Source organism: Miniopterus natalensis, chromosome 6, assembly GCF_054644295.1.
Source record: "Miniopterus natalensis isolate mMinNat1 chromosome 6, mMinNat1.hap1, whole genome shotgun sequence".
NCBI lineage: Eukaryota > Metazoa > Chordata > Mammalia > Chiroptera > Miniopteridae > Miniopterus > Miniopterus natalensis.
In genome coordinates, this window is record NC_142086.1 from 54,284,493 (window position 1) to 54,299,551 (window position 15,059).

Consider the following 15,059-nt stretch of genomic DNA (forward strand, 5'->3'; position numbering starts at 1 on the left):
ACCATTTGGGGAGCAAAAGCACTCGCTAGTTATATTGCTTCTCCTCATTGTAAGATAGGTGGTGGCCTTAGCCCACTGTATGGTTGAAGAAACTGAAGTCACCTCGGAAATGGAAGAGCTAGAATTCGAACCCTCTTCCACATTCATTGAAAGCCCTAATCATTTCCTTCTTGGGTATCACTTTTGTGTCAACACTACTTAGGAACCAAGAACAAGAAACAGAAGAGAAGCTTTTTTATAAATGTTATTGAGTCCCTACTTCACAGTTGTCTTTACCAGCACTCCAACCAAATGGGGGAAACAAGGGGAAAGTCTCACTGTGGATTCTTCACTTGCAGAATTGAAATGACCACAGATGACATGATAAGCCCAAGAAGTTCTTGGGGCTCTGAGGCATAAGAGCAGGCAAGTAGGGGTGCCCCTGGCAAGCTTCTGGGATGGAGCTATTCCATTTAGGGGCTGCTCCCTCAAGGTTGCTATCTGGCCAGCTGGCCAGCTGGAGCTGTTTGACCCATACTTACGAGGCAGGAGGCTGAACCATTAGCTGGGGAGCAGTCCTGTCCTCCTCAGCCTATTTATGAGGCTTCCACACCTATTGTGTCTATGGTCCCTGCATTGACAAATTTTCTTCCTTAAGAAATACAGATACCTACTTTCCCTCTGGACACTATCTCAGCCCCTCGTAACCTCAGTCTTTGCCCATGAAGAATATTTTAGGTCCTGTGTTTCTCCATCATCATTTTATGCACTTTACTAGCTAACGGTTGTAATGTATATTTACAACTTACTCGCAAACAATATTTTCATAGCACTCTTGAATTGGAGGAAGTATTATTGAAGTCTTGTGTGGGGGAAAAAGGAGGTGCAGGCAGTTGAAAGTGTCCTCTCAAACCCTTCTTCTTCACTCCACTATAGATGCTCATCAAAACCCTTAGATAGCCTTCTCAGTTCTCCTCTACACGCTTTCAGCACCTATTGTCCAATATGAGGATATGCCCCAGGTTAAAGGAGCTGCTCTGTGGTCTGTGTTTGCCCCTACCTTGGGCCTCAGTGCTGTCAGCTTCAAGGATAAACCTAGAGACAGCTAAGTCTATAGAACCTAAGTCACAAAATAAAACTAAAGTAATGGCATCTCTAATTTAGGAACCCAGGGACTGCTCCTACTGTCCCTGCACAGATGGGCCAGTGGAGCATGGAGTAGGGGCAGGAGTGAATACTAGAAGGCAGAGGCTTAACCCTAGACACAGGCCTCATGGGAGGACCACAGCCATAGACAAGGAAAATGCAGCCACATAGCCCCTGCTATAGCAAACAGTGGCTCCAAGACCTCAGAGTAAATTTTGAGCATGGTGTGATCAGGATGGGTCAGAGAAATGGACCTATCGTGTGGGTATAGGTGTGGTTGGACTGCCCTTCACCCAATCAGCTTCAGTGTTCAGCCCTGTCCTAGGAAATACAAGGAAAAACCAAGTTTCCATTATCAAATCACTTATGTTTTAGCAAAATTTCTCCCGGTTCACAATAATAATAATCACCATGTATTGAATATCTACTGTGTGCAAGGCAGTCTATGTGCATGTTCTCATTCAATCCTGACTTGGTAGAGGAGGTATCGTTCTAGAACCCTAGTGTACTTAAGTCATCTTGAGTTCTCCCTGTTCTTACTTTAAGGCCAATCTTAGCATGAGATTAATGCATGGGGGTAAAGGGATGACTACAAACCTCACTCCAAGAACATGAAAAAGTGAGCAAAGTCTTTACCGAAAATTTCTTAAGGAGGCAAAATAGTGTAGCACCAAACATCATGAGAAGACTCACAGCATCCCTTTCTGCAAAGTCTACTCCTGGCAGCCACCCTCTCACATTCCTACTCCTCCCTCCTCAACACCCCTCACTCTCCCATAGGACTCTTCCAGCTCCCTTCCCATCAAGGTTCTACCCTCTAGATGAGCTCCCTAATGTTAATGCCAATTAATTTAATGTCAATGCATTTTAATTAGCCTTTCCCAGTGACTCCAAACGGTGTAAGAAAGAAAGTGGGAAGCTACAAATACATGAAGAGAATTTACATGAATATAAATTTTTACATTTACAAAAGGCTTTCATATACATTATTTCACTTGAGTAGTCCTCTTCAGACTCACAATAACCTGTGAGGTAGGGAAGGTTCTTTATCATTCCCATTTACAGATGAGAACCCTGAGGCCCAGGGGAAAAGTGAGTTGCTCAAAGTCCATTAGAGAGTTGAGCTGTGTGTTGAAATTAAGGCCTCTTTTTTTTTTTTTTTTTTTTTTTTAAATACCAGAGCTGCAAAAGGCTGGACAAGCCCATCAAATGTCAGTGACACCTCACAGTCTTCAGTTGCCAAAACTGCTACCCTGTTGCCTGGGGGCAGGGTTCATAAACTATGCCCAGAAGACCAGTTGCACCACGAATGGCAAGAAATACAGTGGCAAAGGGACTCTGAGAAATCAAAGATGCTTATAATAGATTCTCTCAAAAAGATCCAGGATGGCCCGGCCAGGTGTGGCTCAGCGGTTGAGCATCGACCTAGGATCCAGGAGATCAGGGTTCGATTCCTGGTTGGGGCACATGCCCAGGTTGCGGGCTCCATCCCCAATGACTCTCTCATCATTGGTGTTTCTATCTCTCTCTTCCTCTGCTGCCCTCTCCCTGAAATCTATTAAGATATATAAAAAAAAAAAAAAAAATTTTTAAAAAAAAAAGATCCAGGAAATTGCTTTCTCTCAAGGGACATCCATTGGAACAAAAGTGGAAGCTGCCTACTGTGTGTTCGTGACCTGAGAATGACCATCTGAATAACCTGCAGTAATGGTCAGGTTTTGTGTAAGAGAAGATGTTGGTCAATGAAACTTATTTGATATTAACAAATTTGGGGGCCGGGGTGAGGGGGGACACACACACTAGTATACCAGTTGGTATTTGTCTTAAATGTGCTTCTATACAGTTTCATGTTTTTAAAATCTATTTTAAATGTTTTTTTCCCTGATTTTACTGATAAAGTCTGCTTTTGGAAATTTAGGAAAGTCAGACAAGTATAAAGAAACAAGGTGGAAAAATGGACACAAGCAGAATTCACCTTTTGGCCTATTTTTTTCTCACTTCCTGTGTATTTTTCTAGAACTTTCCATAGTTGAGATCATAATGTATATATGTAATATCTTGCTTTTCTCCCCCATTTAGAGTACATTATAAGCATTTTCTCTGTATATGTATTAATTCACTTCAGCCTTTATTAGATACAAGGGTAATACTACTCTTAGGCAAGTTACTAGTAGTTTATTGCAGTATTTGTTTGCTCTCTGGGAGACAGTTTAGTTTAGTGGCTGAGAAAACTGACTCTGGAGTCAAGCTGTCTGATTTTGAATCCTGACTCTGCTACCTCCTAGCTGTGTGACATTGGACAAATTAATTAACCTCTCTGGCTCTTTTTTCTTACCTGCAAAATGAAGATAGTAGTATGTACCTCACAAAATGGTTCTGTAGATTAAATGAGTTAATCACATTAAACTGCTTAGAACAAAACATGGCATGGTGTAAGTGATAGCTATTAGCAATATATGAGTGCATCATAAATTATTCAACCATTCTCCTGCAGCTGCACATTAAGGTTGTTTTCCATTTTTCCACTAGTATAAATAGTCCTTCAATAAACCATTCACTGGACTCATGAGAAGAGGAAAGGTGGATTGAAAATCCACTGTGAAGTGTTCTAAATGCCAAGATAAAGCATTCTGACTTAAGAAATTCAGGATGAATGACCCAGGAGGAAAGTGTTCCTTGGGGGGAAGCATCCAATCAACTTGAAGAGATGATCTCTAATTCTATTTGACAAACATTAACAGAACATTATGGGTGAAGAAAGGGTCTAGGCTATGTCAGGTAACACCAAGAGGAGTAGAAGATGCCAAGATGCACATGGACATGCTTCACTCTCAAGGAACCTTAGTAAGATTTCCAAAAATTTCACAAACATTACCTCCAGGAAGATATTTTCACCATGACATATTTCTACATATCACCTATGTGGATAGAGGTTACAAAATTCCTAATTTCAAATAACCAATACAGCAGAAGGCACAAGCCCAGTCAGTCCTCCTTCCTCCTCATCGGGAAGGCTTGTTCAAGAATGTCTGCTTCATAGAAGGGTTGTGAGCATTAGGGATGACATCTGTGATGTTCTCAGTATAATATCTGGCACATAGTAAGTGCTCAACAAGTAATAGCTAGCAATTACTGAACATTTGTCTCGTGCCAGGCACTACATTGAGCACTTTTGAATATTCTGTCATTGATCCTTTGTTACGACCCTATTAGGCAGACACTATCAATTTTATTATTCATATTTTATAGATGAGAAAACTAAGAGGTAAGTAATTTAACCAGGGTCATACAAGTAATAAGTGGTGAAGCTGGATTCTTTACCAAGGCATTTGATTAATTACACTAAGCTAACAGCTAGTGCTAGATTTTGGTGACTTACACATTCAAAGAATCATACCACAGTTTATTGTGCTTCATCAGCATGTATTTTACACATGTCTTCCCAAAGAGAGCTGATTGTTTCATGAAAGAAGCCACACAACATAGAGTGCACTGATCTGGGAATCAACAGGCCTGAATTCTGCTCCCAACTCTCACAGTCCAGCTTGCAGACCTCAGTCAAGGCAGTTTCCCTTTACTACTTCATGAAATGAAGTCAGTTGGACTAAATAAGTTGTTTCCAAATATGACTTACCTTTGGATTCACCTGCAGAAATTATATAAAATATAAATTCTATTCCCCCACCCCACCCCTTGTGGATCCAGGGTCCAACCCTGGCTATCTGTAATCGTTAACACACTCTCCAGGCAATGTTGATGATCAGCAGGATTTGTAAGCAAATCACTAGTTTACTTCTAAGGCTATTTCTAGGTTGAACCAGAGAAGTTCCCCCACAGGGTAAAAAGCCACTATCCACGCCTGAGCATGTGGCACTCCATGACCAGGGGAGCCTTCTCTCCTGGCACTGCCCTTAGTGAGGGACCCTTTGCCCAAGGATTATGAGCTGTAGGCAGAGACACGGCTGCAGCCTCCGCCACTTTCTTGTTAGCTGCATCACCAATTGTTAATTGACCACAGGGATCTGGGCAATAACATTTGGGATAGTTCCTGAAGTTTAAATGTCTTCTGGAAAGCTACTCCAGTTTTCCAATCCCTTTTTGTATAAAGTACAATACAAAAGCTTGATAGCGTCCCATGAGAAGCCTCAGTTCCCCTACCAGGAGCTGGTGAGGAGACGTGATTTGAATTAACCAGTCACCAGTTCTGCTAAGGTCTAAGTATGTGGGCAATCAGAAAGGCATTTGGGGAGCTTTGGCAAGGTTCAGTGCAGGGTGTAGTCCCTGAATGATGCAGATTATCTATTATAGCCTTCCTTGGTGATATCATAAAGCATTCAACTGTCCGGTTCCATTAGCAAAGAGATAGTTTGTCACAACAGCCTGCACCTCTCTAACTGAAAGGGCTCCAAATACTACAAGGCCATGGCCTGAAGGCCTCAGAATGACTCCATCCAGAAGGTAGAAACACCTTCTGGGCAGGCCCACTGAGGCAGAAGATTGATGTGTGTTTGTGAGGGTTTGGGGATGGGGAGTACAGGTGCTCGTATGAAATATATGCCATTGTATTAAAAGGGTTGCATCAAATCAGCTTGGGGTCCCATCAAATGGGCTATAATTCCAGGGAGCAAAGGGATAACACCTATCACATCTCTTTGGCCAGTTCTTCTGGGAGACTCTTTTCAAACTTACAAGAGGGGTGTATACTAGGAAACTCATTTCCTTGCCCAAAATAGGTGCAAAATTTTGTAAGTTCATATTCATAGTGAACTTCACAGGAAGGATTTGTATTTGCAAAGTCTGGGACTCTTCTGATGGTTCAGTGTACCTGCTTGATTTTAATCTACCCACTTTAATATATGTTACTCGTTAAGAGACCTCCAAGGTACATCTTTCAATTTATTTCTATTTTATAGATAAATAAACTGAGGCCTACGGACTGAAATGCCCCGCTAACCCTTGCTAATAAGTGACAGAATTTGGACTAAGGCCCACATCTTTCAACTCACCTGTAAATGCTGATAAAGGCGCCACAGGGCAGTCAGAAAACATAGAGACCAAGACTTGAGAAAAAACAGAAACTGCTGTGGGCCAGCCGCACATAATGATGCCCCCAAGAGGAATCCAGACCTGCTTATCATTTTCATAGTGGTCGGGGATTATTAGGCTGGCTTTTCAGCCTCTCTTCAAAGGGCTAAGGAAAATATAGAAAGTGATAAAGGGACATTGTGGAGAATGACCAGAAGCCTGGTGGAATGCTATTGCTGGTGGTGTGCAGAAGGAAGTCACCCATCTGAGATAGCATGTGAAGCTGGACCTCTGATAAGGCATTTCCTTCTCCCCAGTGTTTTTGGCACAGAGGGTGAGGTGCGTGCAGCCTTACTGCTTCTTAGATCTCATGAGATAGAAGAGATTGTAATTCTCAGTTATTGATTAGGAGGTGAAAGAAAGTGTGTTAAAATTACAATCTGGATATTCCAGAATGATGTGAGAGATAATAACGACTTCCTCAAATTACTGAACCAGAAACTGAACTATTCATGGTTAATCCTCACAAAGACCCTGTGCAGCATACATCATTAACTGCATTTGGAAACGAGATAACTGAGGCTTAAGGAGTTTAAATAATTGGGCCAAGTCTGGGTGTCTTGTAACCGGCAGAGCTGGGGACTGAACTAACAAGTGTATGACTTCAAAGCTACTCTTTAAGCACTATGTTCATCAGTTTTTCTTTGGAGGCAAAGTAATGTGAGCATCGCCTGACTCATCTCCCCATCATTTCTGCCACTAGGACATGCTTCTACTTTTTTATTCTTCTGAAATACCCCCTTTCCTCTCACTTCTCCTCTAAGGTCAAGTTCAACCCTAAGCTTCTCCAGGAAGCTGTGAGTACAAAATGATCCCTTCCTTCCCTAAAATCTTAAAGATACTTGTAGAATTTCCTGGAACCTTAATTGTTTTCATTCATTAAATGTATAACTAAATGAGATTTAGTTTTTATGCTCTTTCAAATAAATATATTAAGTATTTCATAGAAACACCCTTTGTTTTATGAAAATAAATCCACAAATGAGGACAAAAACTTCCTTTAACAGATTCAGGGATGTGAACTGAGTCATTTCAGAATCTTTCCTCCTCACTAGGCCATTCCCCAAATTTGGACCCAGGATCACATGGGTAGGGAAGTGTGAGCCCCTCCTGGCTCATCCATGGCGTGGAAATAGGCTTACTCCTATTAGCTGACATTTTCCTCTCTGATCCCCTCCAAGGTCTTTAATGAAACTACAAAAGGCTATGCCTCTGTGATGGGCTTTCCATTCCCTAAATAACTAGAGCCAGTCGCTAACTCTGTGTGGTAGGGGTGCTTCAGCGGGCTTTGGGGCAAAGAAAAACAGAGTTTGATAGCTGCCTTGCTTTTTACTGGCCAGGTGGCTTTGAGCAAGGCTTTTAACACCTCTGAGCCTATGAAATGGGGTTGCTGTAGTGCCTGAAGAATCATAGTAAAGATCAGCTATATGCTATTATGTGCAGTACCAGCCATTCTACAGGTACTGAAATTGTCACCAGAAAGGGACAAGACCAAGTCCAGTCCTCCTCGACATGATTTGGGATGTGAAGTTTCTCGACCTGTGCAGGAAATATTTCAATTCTGCTTGTCAGGGCATTTTCCTAGCTTCTTACTAACCTACCTCAAAGTGATGGTAGCTATGATAACTATCAGACGTGAACCTGGTTAAAGGTTGGTGGCCAACTAACATTTCTAACCCCAGGGCCATTCAGAAAAACACACAAATGCTTATGAAATTGTGTAAGAAGCCTCCTTATTATCCTCTTTCTCTTTCTTCTTTTAATCCATTTAAAAAGATAAATATTGTAACTGTGATTACCCACTGTTATAAAGATTTATGTCCCCCCAATATTTATTTGTTGCAAGCCTAATGCCCAAGGTGACTGTATTAAGAGGTAGGGTGTTTGGGAGGTGATTAGGTCATGAGGATGGAGCCCTCATGAATAGGATTAGTGCCCTACAAAAGCTGCCTGAGAAAGCTCCCTTGCTCCTTCATAAGGACACAGCTGATAGACGTCACCTACGAACCAGGAAGCAGGCCCTCAGCAGACACTGAATCTGCTCGTACCTTGATTGTGGACGTCTCAACCTCTAGACTGTTATGAATAAATTTCTGTTCTTGATAAGCCACCCAGTGTATGGTATTTTGTTATAGCAGCCTGAACTGACTAAGACACCTAGTTTATGAAATAGACACATGTCCATCAGAATATTAATACTGCTTTTTAGCTTCTAAAAGATTTATACTCACATCTGGGCATACTGAAAAAGAAGCAACATGGAGACAACTTTTCCATATTTAACCCTGAAATTATAGGCCTTGGACTCAATCAGAGAGCTAGAGGCCACAGGAGGGTCTTGTAATAGTGGCTGCTCGTTACCACGTGAGAAACACCTGAAGTATTACTGGGAGATCTTACTACACTCATAGAATTCAAAGATTATCTCATTTCTCTTATGAGGAAACAAACACCAGGCTGGTAGAGAAACCTCCCCTGTGTTGCATAGTGATAGAACCCAAAGTAAAACCTGGTCTCCAGATGCTCAGATCTCTTTCTACTACCTCCCACCCATCAGTTCAAAGGCATTACTGAATAACCCTTGTGCATTAGCTGTGTGCTCCTTGGGATGCAAGGCAGAAGGAGACAGGGCCCAAGCCCTGCAGGAGCTCACGGGTTGGAGAAGCAAGCGCTTACCCACATAGAGCCATAAGGGAAAAACTCGGGATCAGTATGATCCAGAGCTAAGTGGGGCACTCAGGCTTTAAGTCAGCTCCATAGTCCAGGAAGTATACTTGTTTGTTCAACGATCCATCTCCAGTCCCTAGAGCAGTTTAGCTGAGGCTAATTCATAAAATGAATTAATTACTTTGAATCCATTAAAATGACATTTCCAAAGAATATTTAAAGGCAAATATGCTCAAATTATAATAAAATACAAAAAAGCCTTACACATTATAGACAGTATAATCTCAACTAAGTAAAAAATCCATTTGTGTATAAAAAGAAAGAAAAGAAATTCCAAAAATGTTAGAAGGGAGGAATACGGATAATTTTGTTTCTTTAAATCTTTCTTAATTTTTCAAATTGTCTACAATGACCGTGTATCATTTTACTACTTTTATTTTTAATTATGGCAACTTTTGCCATTTTAACTATTTTTAGGTGTACAGTCTAATTAATAATATTTTCTAAAGTCTCCTTGTATTTTTTCCAGGTGAAGAAGAATCCCAGACTTAGGACCTTATGCACACTGTTGTCTCCTCAGAGTGACTGACAGACACTGTGAGTGGAAGGAAGCATGGCCACTGTGAGTGCCTGAACACCTGGCCCTTTGCCCTAGTAAACACCACAATGACTTTGGAGCATGTACCTGCCTGCTGAGGGTTGGCACTTTGGCCCCCCAGGGTAAGGAATAATTCTTCCCTAAAGTCAGGGCATTAACATGCTTGTCATTTCTGGACAATGAGAGGCCTCTGCCATCTCCAGGCCTCTTCATTTGGTCTTTGATACTGTTCCAAACAAATGCAATTTTCAGGCATTTCCTCCAATGCTCACCATTCAGGGGAGTTTCCCTTAAGCTTCAGAATCCCAAAAAAACTTTCTTGTGTTTCCCGAAAAGTGGGATGTGGGGACTCTTTACTTAGTTCTGAAAGCTTGGCCTCATTCTGCAGCTTGCATAATGAATTACCACACAAGTTAGAGAGAACACCTTGTGTAACAGAAGCCTAGCTAGAGGGAAGAGCTACCTGGTCACAGGCCTGCATTTTTGCTATGAGCCCAAGTGCAAGTGGGGAATGCCAACCTTGACATGCCTCCTTGATTTTCCTGTAATTCCATCATTTTAATGTCCATTGTCTTCCTTCTCCATTTTCATGCATCTAATTCATTTATTCAACAATCATTATTTACCTCCTATTATATACCAAGATATGTGTTAGGGATGAGATGCTGACACTAAAGATAATGGTAATAATCTTATTAACTGCCAAGCACTGTGTTCAAAAGCTTTACCTTCACTATCTCATTCAACTCTTACAACAGCTCTACAAAGAAGGGACTATTTCCCTTGTTTTACAGATTATAAATCTGAGGCTCAAAGGATAAGATACTTGCGCAAAAGAACTTCTGGATAAAGGTGGCAAAATGACACTAGATTAAAGGATCTCTCTCCTCCAACATTTTACACACTGAACAGCAAAAGTAAAAACAGTAATAAAATTAAGCAATTTTCACTTTGGGTATGAACAAATAAGCACCTACCAGCTTATCCACTTATCTGCTCTCCCACAGGTTGCTATGAACTCTGGACAAAATACAAAAACAACAACCTGAAGGTACAAAAACTAAATAGAAGCAGAAAGACTCTGGGGGGACTCAAATCTTGGAAGAATGTAATAGCCAGGGGTGAGTTACCTATTTTTCTTGTTTTTAGCTTGGAAACAGGCTGAAATCAGCACCATGTGAGGAGACTAAAAACTGATAAAAATACATAATCCTCTGGCCTAAAGAACAAGAGGACAGAGTGTGCTAGGAAGTAAGGTGGGAGGAGAAATAGTGGGAGGAATAAGCCAAAGAGAAAGAGAGGCCCAAATTCTGTGTATGAACTCTCATCAAGCTTCTGTCAGATCCTGCACCACACAAGCACAAGGCAGACTCAAGAAGCAAAGCTAAAGATAGGGGAACTGAGCGGAGCCGATCTGTTTCCCAAAGGGCAGAGTTTCGCAGTTTGGATACACCTAAGTTCATTTGCTTGCAAAAAAATTAAAAAAGGGCAATTTTAAAACAACCAATGGAAATTCTAGAACTGAAAAATACAATATTTGAAATAAAAAATACTCTGGAAGGACATGACAAAAAAAAAAGTCAAAGAACTTGAAGATAGTTGAATAGAAATTTTCCAATCTGAAGAACATAAAGGAAAAAAAAAAAACATTGAAAAATATAAACAAAGTCTCAGGGACATGTAGAACAATACATATAATTTGAATTCTAAAAGTGGGGGAGGGAGAGAATAAGGCCATAAAAAATATTTGAAGAAATAATGGTTTAAAAAAATGTTCCCTATTTGTTGAAAGACAAAAATGTATTGATTTAAGAAGTTCAGTGAACCCCAAGCAGCATAAGTGTAAATAAAATCACACACAGGCATATCATAGTCAAATTGTTGGAAACTAAATAAGGAGAAGTTTTTGAAAGCAGCCAGAGGGGGGAAAATGGTACATCACATAGTGGAAGAGCCATTTAAATCATTGCTGAATTCTGATTAGAAACTATGGAGATGGGAAGTTAGTGAAACATCTTCAAAGTGCTGGGGGGAGGGGGGGAGGAAACACCTGGCAACCAAGAATACTATATTAATTGAAAATATCCTTCCAAAATGAAGGCAAAGTAAAGCCATTTTTAGTTTTTATTTTTTAATATTTTTATTGATTTTTAGAGAGAGAGGAAGGGAGAAGGAGAGAGAGAGAAACATCGATTGGCTGCCTCCAGCATGTGCCTTGACCAGTAAGTAACCTTTTGGTGAACGGGATGACTCCCAACCAACTGAGCCACAACAGCCAGGGCAAGTAAAGGCGTTTTTTAAAATCCACAAAAAAAGGAACAAGGTTCCATCTTATGCCATGAATGTTGCAAAGGAGTTGTCTGAGAAAAGAGGGGAGAGTTCTGATGTGGTGTCACACCCATCATGATCTCAAACTTACCTTCCCTAGAAGTAGTATGGAGGAAAGTAGATGAGATGGAAAAACCCTGATAATTTTCAGCCCTCCCGCCCCCCTTCCAATTTGGAGAGAATGTGACTGGGGGGGTAAAAAGGCAGCTTGAAGGAAAGTCAGGAGAAAACACTTGGGAGCAGAAGTACCTACACACGACCACAGGAGCATGATGGACAGTTTCCAGATCACTGTGCTAAGCTGGGGCAAGCCCATAGGAGTGGCATACACACCCAGCTGGGAGGCATGGCACTGGAACAGGACCTGTTCAAGGGATCTCAGGAAAGCAGAGCTTCCAGGTCTGCCAGCAAGGGCTGCATACAGCCCCATCCCCTGTCCATCCCCTGAAACTATAGAAAAGGAAACAGAAGTAACTCACAGCCCTCACGCTATAGCTGTGATGGGAAGGAAACTAAGTTGTAGATAAGACAGAAGGAGTTCCAGAGAAAGTCACCACATCCTGTATCAAACCAAACAATCCCTGGTAATCGCAGGCTAAGTAAAAAAGAAAGGACAGAAGCTATGAAAGCACTCCATTTAGAGGAAAAAATCAATCCATTCAGAGAAAAATAGCCCAAATCAAAGAACAGAAGAATACTCACTGTGAATGAGTCGCTCTGCAGGCATACATATTTAATAAGGGTATGACTTTAATAAATCAGAACACAAAGACAAAAGAATAAAATGACAGCACGTGATTTAAAAAAGGGGAAGTTAAAGTGCTAAAGAGACAAAGTGCTTAACAAAGTTTGTCTTCAGAGCTGACAAATAACTGAGAAAAATAAACAAGTAACAGAATAGATGCAGTTGAACATCAAATCATTTTCATGGGGGGAAGACTTGAAATAGTCTTAATGAATATTGAGGGAAAGACTTGAAATTTAGAACAATTAAAGAATAGATGACAAAGACAAACTGACAAGAATTGCTGATGTCCTGGAAGTGAAGAGCTACAGTAAGTAGAAAAACTATGCAGAAATGTAATAGAGAAAAATTTCTCCAAAATGTAAGAATTCAACCTTTTAATCAAAATTATATAGTGTTTTCTCAATAATATTGGTAGAAAAAGGAGATATTTATACATAAGCTTAATAACCTAAGTTGAAGGGTAAAAAAAGAAAAAAGAATTCTTCAGATATACAGGAAGAAAAATCCAATCACCTATGAAGATGAAAAAATCAGATTTTGCACTGCACTTTTCAATGGCAGAGGACAGTAGAGCAATGTCTACAAAGTTCCAAAGGAAAGAAAAAGTGTCCCCAAATTATAGCATCCCATTAACATGTCATTCAAGTATAAACACAAAAGGCAGACATTCTCAAAAATGCAAGAACTCAAGAAATGCAGCATGCATGCATGAGCCCTTCTTGAAAGCATAAGCTCTACCTGATCAAGAGTTGAATCAGAATAAAATACTCAGAAATGCTGGTGAGAGAGAAAAAAACAGTGGTGAGCTTCAAACCCATGTAAATATCAAAGCAAAGTTAAATAACAGGGGAAGTGATGGGAGAAGAATGAATTGTAACTACCATAATCTTTACAAAGAAATAATACTAACAACAACAAAATGGTAGCAGGGGAGAAGGAGATGGGAAGAAGTGTAACAGTGCTAGTCTCATATTTTCTAGTAGGCCATCGTTTGGTGGTATCTAAAAACAAAATATGATGTTTTTGAAAGCATGGTAACTCCAACTCTTAATGGTTTTTATAACACCTTTTTTTTTTTTTTCGGTAACCTTACACAGGAGACAGATAGCAAACATTTACTGCTCGTTTGCCATATGCTCACTGCTTTAAGCACTTTCCACATATGAATTTATTTAACCCCGTCAATAGTCCCATAAAGTAGAGTTTATTACTAGCCCCATTTTATGAAAGAAGAAATAAAACACAGAGACTTTAAACTACCTAAAGCCCCAAAGCCAGCAAGTCATGGAATCAGAATTCAAACCCAAACAGCTGGTCTCCCCAGCCGTGTACTTCACCCCCACCCTTTTATCATGGCTCAGTGAGCATGAGAAATGGCCAGAAGGGGACAACAAGGGTGGGCAAATATCCTGTAAATTAGAGTGTGTGCACCCCTGCCCCCGCCAAGGCATTCAGCTTCTATTTCTTTAAATAAACTGTGTGCAGCCAAGCAGAGTACTTCCGTGGGTCAATATGCAGCCTGCTGGGCCCAGGCTTTAGAGGGATTTAAAGGAACTGCTAATATCTCAATATCCCTTGTGGTGAAGAAACATCTGAATTTCAGCAATCCCTTGAATTTCACTAGTTTCTAATTGTTGTTATTTATTTTTTACTTTTAAACAATAAGATATAGAATAATTCTGTGGTTATAATTTTTTATGTTTTCATGGATCATTCTAACATATGATCTACTTGGAAAAATCTATAATCATGCTCACAAATACTTTTACTTCTGAATGGTGAGATTTGAAGGTCATTTATTGCTCTAATTCTTGTACTTTTCTAAATAACATCTATCACTTTAGTAAAAAACAAAATTTTTGAGAAAAAAAAGTGAGAAACTTCTTTAAGTTTACATCTTGAAGCTGAGATATAAAACTCATACCTCCTAGACCTTAAGAACCATGCACTTAACCATTTGTTACCTTACCTTCTGCATCCTGGAGTTGAAGAAGTTGAGGTCTTAATGTGAGTAATAGATATATAGGGTGTCCCCCCAAAATGTATACACACACTTGGAATAACTATAAAGGCAGTGTTTATTAAAATACATTTCATTTTCAAAATTGAGCTATCAGTTGTTACAATGTGTATACATTTTGGGGGATACCCTGTACATGATAGAAATTTTAGTGCACTTAAATGCTTGACACCATGTCCAGCAAGTAATAAGTTGTAAATAAATGTTTGTGGTTATAATAATGGTAATTCTTTTTATTCACTGCTACATTACTAGAAATAGTACATTATTAGAAATGCAGTGATGGAATAAAGTATATAATGGCACAAAAACATAGAGAAGAAAAACCTGCCAATCCAAAAAGGTAGTCAAGGGAGGCTTCCTGGAAGAGGTGACAGAAGCTGACTTTTAAAGAGTCAAACTTAGCCAGGTAAGAGGTGATGAGAGCACAGCATTCCAGACAGGGGAACGGTGTGCTGGATTAAAATAACTGGTGTGTGTGCCCGGCC